The 6,000-nt window shown below is 39.3% G+C and overlaps 1 protein-coding gene across 2 annotated transcripts in view; it reads right to left on the minus strand.

Annotated features, from left to right (window-relative positions):
- Positions 1 to 6,000, minus strand: part of MYO1H (myosin IH) — a 59,068-nt gene extending 53,068 nt beyond the window's left edge. The window contains exon 1 of one of the 2 annotated variants that reach the window (XM_067539464.1): positions 5,880 to 6,000. The gene's annotated coding sequence lies outside the window, so the exon portion shown is untranslated. Of the gene's footprint in view, positions 1 to 4,451; positions 4,489 to 5,879 lie in introns of those variants that run through there. The other variant, XM_067539465.1, reaches the window with a different exon arrangement.

Below are 6,000 nucleotides of genomic sequence, written 5' to 3' on the forward strand. Positions count from 1 at the left end.
TCCTTAGCTCTGAATGTTCCTAGCAAAACTAGAACTGATTGCCATTTGTCTGACTGGCAACTGATGTAGGGGAGAAGTAGATTTTTCCAAGGAAAAGGGAAGGCTGTTTAATGCTTATGAGTCTGTAATTCTTTCTTGCAAGGACCCTTCTTGTTACAGAGGGTTTTTACTGAATCAGAATCTTCCTGGAATTACAGAAGTTTCATTTTGGGTAGAGAGTGAATTAGGGAAGAAAGTGGAGAGAGAGCAACAGAACCTGTTCTATGCAATACCCGGAGGAAATGTGCTCACAAACATTGCAGCTACACTATTCTACCTGAAAGTGCTATTCTGTTCGAGTTCCATGCCAAGTATGCTGTTCAGCTGTCTCATGTTAAGTTGAGACAGTGACATTTACCCGTACAATGAATGCACTAAGAACGTTTGCTGAGATCTCCCCACTTGTCCTTTAAAACAACAACTAATCAGCTAGATGTGCTGAGTAATAAGAGAAATTAAGACAAAGCCAGGCCCATATACTACCTACACCACTGAGAAGCGGGCACAGATCACTTCAGGCATAACAGATTCTTTCTTTTGCCTTTCAGTAAAGTTCTTGTAAAATCTCCCATTTTCATGGCCTTTCCACTCCCAGGATTAGAGTCCTGCTAACAGCACCCACATATCAGCTGGTTCTGCCCTTGGATGCAACTTGCTATTTGCTGAGCCAGGCCGCCTGAGGGCAATGCAGTTGGTCCATGAAATAGAGAGTAGTGTGAAGCCTGATTTATTTTTTTAACACAAATTTACAAAGTCCTTCCACTCTTTTAGACTCCTTTTGAAAATCTCAGGCTCAGTGCTTAACAAAGAGGAAGAATCTATTCCTGCATCTAGAAAATTACAATCTAATTCACATATTAAGGCATTTCAGAAGCAAGTGGTAGGAGGCATGTCATCACAAACTGGAAGCACAGCAACAGCCTTCACAGTATTACATCTACCCAGCCTGTGATACACAGGGCGAGTACACACACAGCATGACTTTGCCTGGAGAATTACTATGAGGTGTCATCATGATAACTGCTAGTTGTACAGTATCTTTAAAGCTCACCTTCTAAGGGGAAAAATTAAGTGTGTGGTGTGAGATTCTGCTCTGGGGTTTTTTTACATTCAAAATTCAGGTCTTATTTACTCTGTTTTTTCTGAAATACTGGAAGGATGAATGGATCAAAACTAGTTGGTTTACCATCACTGATATCAAGGTACACCTGATTAATTGACAAGGTGAAGTGATTTTTATTCTGTTTGTTTTTGTTTGACTCTGCTTTAACTCAAATTCCCAACAAACATTTGCAAAGCTGCAAGAAAAGGTATAATAAAGTTACAACACCACCAACCTTCAATAACCAAATCCCTGGATCCTTTAGAGAGACTGCTAATAAAAAAGGGAGAGACAAGAGTTGAAATTCCTGATATTTCTAATATGGAAGCAAAAAACAAAAACAATTATTTTTCCAGGAAGGAATACTTTTCTGGCCTTCTAGATACATCATGAAGAGGAAGAAGGGGAAAAAAAGAATACAAGCAAATTCCCCACCCCTGTATCAGACTACCTTTAAAGCCCTGATTTAGCAAGATAGTTCAGTATGTCCTATGGACTACCAATGTGCTTAAAGTTAGGTATGTGTGTAAATACCTCATAGAATCAGGGTGTAAAATGGTGTCAGTTCATGGCTAGCCCAATATAGTCTGTCCAACACAGATATTTGATTAGAATTGCTTTAAGATGTATTGCTATATTTCAAATATTCGGACCAACATGTTGTATAAATTTAAACACCCTGGGTGGGCTAAAGTAAGCCATACCCCCTCAGTAGTAGCTTTGGAAATAACATGCACACTAGAACAGAACAAACAAAAAAATTCAATGTCTCCGGTGCACAATGCTCTAGCAAAACTCAATAGACTCATCAGAGGCAAACACTCAGATCTTCTCACAATAAGTTTAACTGATTAGACTATGCAAACCTTAGTCTCTCTCTGATCAAATGGTGATAGGAAACACATTGTTTCCTTTAACCTCATCCTCTCATGCAAAAGAATTGAGAGGAAAGAAAAAGGAATTTAGTTTATTAAAAATTAAATGCAACTGAACTAATAATCATCTTTTGACTTAAGTATGGTGATCTTCTGGGGCTCCCTCTATCAGGTTCAGAACACTGCAGCTAACATCATCTTTCACACTCTTCCTTGGGCACCTCTTTTATTCTGGAATCCATTTGCTTACTACTTCTTGGCTTCCACATCAAGTTCGTTCGTCCGTCTGGTCTTCACTGTGCCAGTTGCACAGCTCCAGTCCTGCTTACACTTGTACTATCCCTGTGCCACCGCTTCTCCCCACGGCTTACCATCTTCTCCTGAGCTTCTCCTCTACACGGGAAAGTACCTCCCTCTTCTTATGTGCCAAATTTATTCCCTCTCCATTCAAATCGCTTCTTGAAACACCTCTTCGGCAAAGCCTTTCAACCTTGATCCCACATAAGGACATCTAATTCACGTCTAGAATTTTTTCCTTGTCTGAATGGGGCTGAGCACACTGATGTTCAATAAATAATAGGCTGGATAAAGAAACTTCTTTTGCCGCAGAAGGAAGTGCTTAATGAATAGGAAGGCAATGTCCCTGCCTCAAGGAGATTACAGCCTCGTCTAGACATTCACAAGACAGTTCTGGAACAAGTAATAGGAGGTGCACCAGGATAAGCTGGAGATGCTGTAGGAATTTCACAGTGATCAGACACTGAAAAACTTCATGGAAGAAGTTAGTTTTGAGGTAGGATTTGAAGGAAGTTGTTTGGGGCAAACTATAAAAGCCATGGATGAGTGTCCAAATAGGCCAGTTTTCAGAGATTCACAAGCTCTTCCAAATCTGTTCAGTTCAATTCTAGTCAGGATCCAGAAATCAGTTTGCATCAGTAATACGGCCTGGCGAGTAATGCCTTGCACAGAGTCTTACTTCTGTTGTCTGCTGTTAAATTATTCCCACCAAGTAAAGACATTCCTTTGTAAGCTTTTCTGCAGTCTATGGCAAAGAGAAAATCAGCAGCAAAAACCTGACAACATGCAAACTGACAAGACGCTGTTACGAGCCTCTGCATTTTAATCCACTCTTGGAAAAGATAGCTGGCTTAACACTGGAATCTTATCTGCCGTCTCCATTGTTGATACTTTATTTACATACCAGTGAAGTTGTTGGCTCAGCCGTAGCATCTTAAAAATTTTCTTTTCCTAAATCCACTTGAAATTAAATTACATTTCTGAGCATAGAGGGAGAACACCTATTTCTGAGTATGCAAATATCAAATATAAAAACAACATTTACTGCTTTGGAGTATTGTCCAAGAGAATCTTAACAATTACTGACTATGCACCACGACCTTTTTGAAATGAGCCTACACTCACTAGCTAATTATGACTGCAGAACATCAGTTACATGCATTCTAAGAATAGTCATTCAACATCACCATACCATAATCTAACCTATTCTAATGCAATCGTCACACGTTTGCTGAAGCACTTAATGTCATCTAGAGCTGCATCTTCATCTATCAACTGATATATCCATCACTACATCCACTGATATTTAACATTACCTGGATGTCCATCCTGAATGCTGCGAAAGCCAGTTGTTAACAATTATTCCAGCTAAACCATTAAAAAATTGCTTTGAACTTGTTAATGGTCCAGTGCAGCACAACACTGTGCCGCTAGGTCTGAGAGGCGACTTCCTCACCTGAGTGGAGCACTGTTAATAATTTACAATGTGAGTCAGTGACTTTGTCCTATGGATATTTGTATACACGTACTGGCTGCATCTCGGAGATAAGAACTAGAAACCGTATCTTCTTTGAGATTATATTGCAGCCACTGCTGATCTTTGATTAGTCAGTTACATTACTCACTAATCACTCACTGCTGAAATAAGTAAAAGAGCATAAGTGTATCCTATTAAAATTCCGACTGGAGCCAGCTGAACCCGGTATAGTGCCTGCACAGCAGACATAAACTAATGCTAGTTTGTCCAACTGCTTTTCAGAGCCCTAAACCTTAGAAGATGAAGGAACCGAGTGGAACTGGGAGCTCTAAGGTTAATAATGTATATTCTCTGGGTTACAGTATCTCTTTTCCCAGGCTTGGTCTAGGTGCTGCTTAAAAATTAAAAGTGCTGCTATCCTGCAAAGGAAGAACTGATGCTAAGCCTGCATATTAATCTTTCATGTGCTTCCAATTCAAAGAGTAAATTTTACCCACTTCCTGGACTCATTAAAACCCCTGCAAGCTTGTCCCCTTAATGCACAAAATGCATGCTCAGTACACCAGGCGGCACGGACTGGGATTCAAATATAAAATGCCAAAATACAGCACAATTACCAAACACCCAAACAGTGCTGGAATGAATGCTTTTACCAACTCACACTTCACATATTCTATTCTCCTTTTTTCTATAGGATCCTTACCGATAGTGACCAGACCTAGGGAGAAGAAATCATACATTTGCAGACATCCTCATGAAAGCATCCTGATGTTTAGTCCATATTAGCCTATGCTAAGGAAAACCTCTAGTTAATTCCACAAATAGCTTACATCAAATAAGAGACCACACTGGATGTTTATAAATGTACACAGCAGTTCATTACTTGTCTCGTTTTATATAATGATACATATGCAGAGATGAAGCATGTGTGTATGCACACACAGTTACCAGCTATTTGCTCCAGTGGTAATTTTTAATTTCTGCATATCGCCAATATAACTTTGCAATGCTATGCCTGCTATATGATGGGTTGGGACAGGGAAACAAATAGTACTACAGTGATGGTTGCCAATGTAAGAACCTAGGTAGATAGCAAATATTTATCTTGATCTCATCATTACTCATTTCTATAGCTGTTACTGCACTTACACCACAGAAAGCCCACAATTACTGCACAACAAAGTTACTTTAGATTTTCAGCTCTCAAATACACCTGGGAAGGGGGGGAGAGAGGATAAAAATAAATATAATACATAGATGTGAAGTGTGTGAACACTAGTTATTGGGCTCCTTGGAGAAATTATTGAGTGAAGTTCTTTGCCCTATATTACGCGGAAGGTCAGATTAGATGATCATAATGGTGCTTTCTGTTTTATAAAATTAGATTAATGGATTTTAATGTTTAATCCAAAGAATTAGCCACACGGGCACTACAGATGTATTTTTACATATTTTATTATTCCTCCATGTACAAGCTATTAGTTCTGTTTACCCACAGATGAAGACAGAGGAAGTTTGTAGTTCCAAGATATATTACAATCTTCCAAAAGAAACTTCACTTGCTACTGAGAAAACCGGAAGATTTGGGAGTCAGGTGTCTGTAAGCAGGAAAAACGAGAGTTCTGTGGCACTTTAAAGACTAACAAATTTAATTTTAGCAGACATAAGCTTTTGTGAGGCTCAGCTCACTTCATCTGATGCAGAGGTAGAAATGAGAAACATAGAAGCATCATATAAATATACAAGTGCATAGAGAACAATGGGGGAGGTGGATGAAAGCCGGGAACTTGGGGCCTAATGACAGTCATTGAGTAGAAGGTGAGAATGTGTGAGCAAAGCAATTTACCTCTTGTAATGGGAGAGCCATTCCAAATCTCTGTTTAAACCCCGTTTGCAGATCATTTCTAACTCAGCAGTTTCTCTTTGAAGTCTAAGCAGGAAATTTACCCAAAATTAAAGCTAACCGGAAGAAAACATGAGCCCTGGTTATCATTCCCCAAACCATCAAACCAAAGAAGAGTTGGCTACATTCATTAATTACTGTATGAGGGTAGGAAATTATACTTTTAGATGTCCACTCAAAACTCACCTGAAACAGTCAGAGGTTAGAGTCAAGTAAGTCTTCATCTCCATCACCCACCTGTTTTGCTCAGTAGGATCACTATATCATCTAAAAAGAAACAAGCCTCAACCCAAAGTCAGTATCTCTG

The sequence above is a fragment of the Emydura macquarii genome, unplaced genomic scaffold, assembly GCF_026122565.2.
Source record: "Emydura macquarii macquarii isolate MOO-44397 ecotype Brisbane River unplaced genomic scaffold, CSIRO-AGI_Emac_v2 contig_554, whole genome shotgun sequence".
Lineage (NCBI taxonomy): Eukaryota > Metazoa > Chordata > Testudines > Chelidae > Emydura > Emydura macquarii.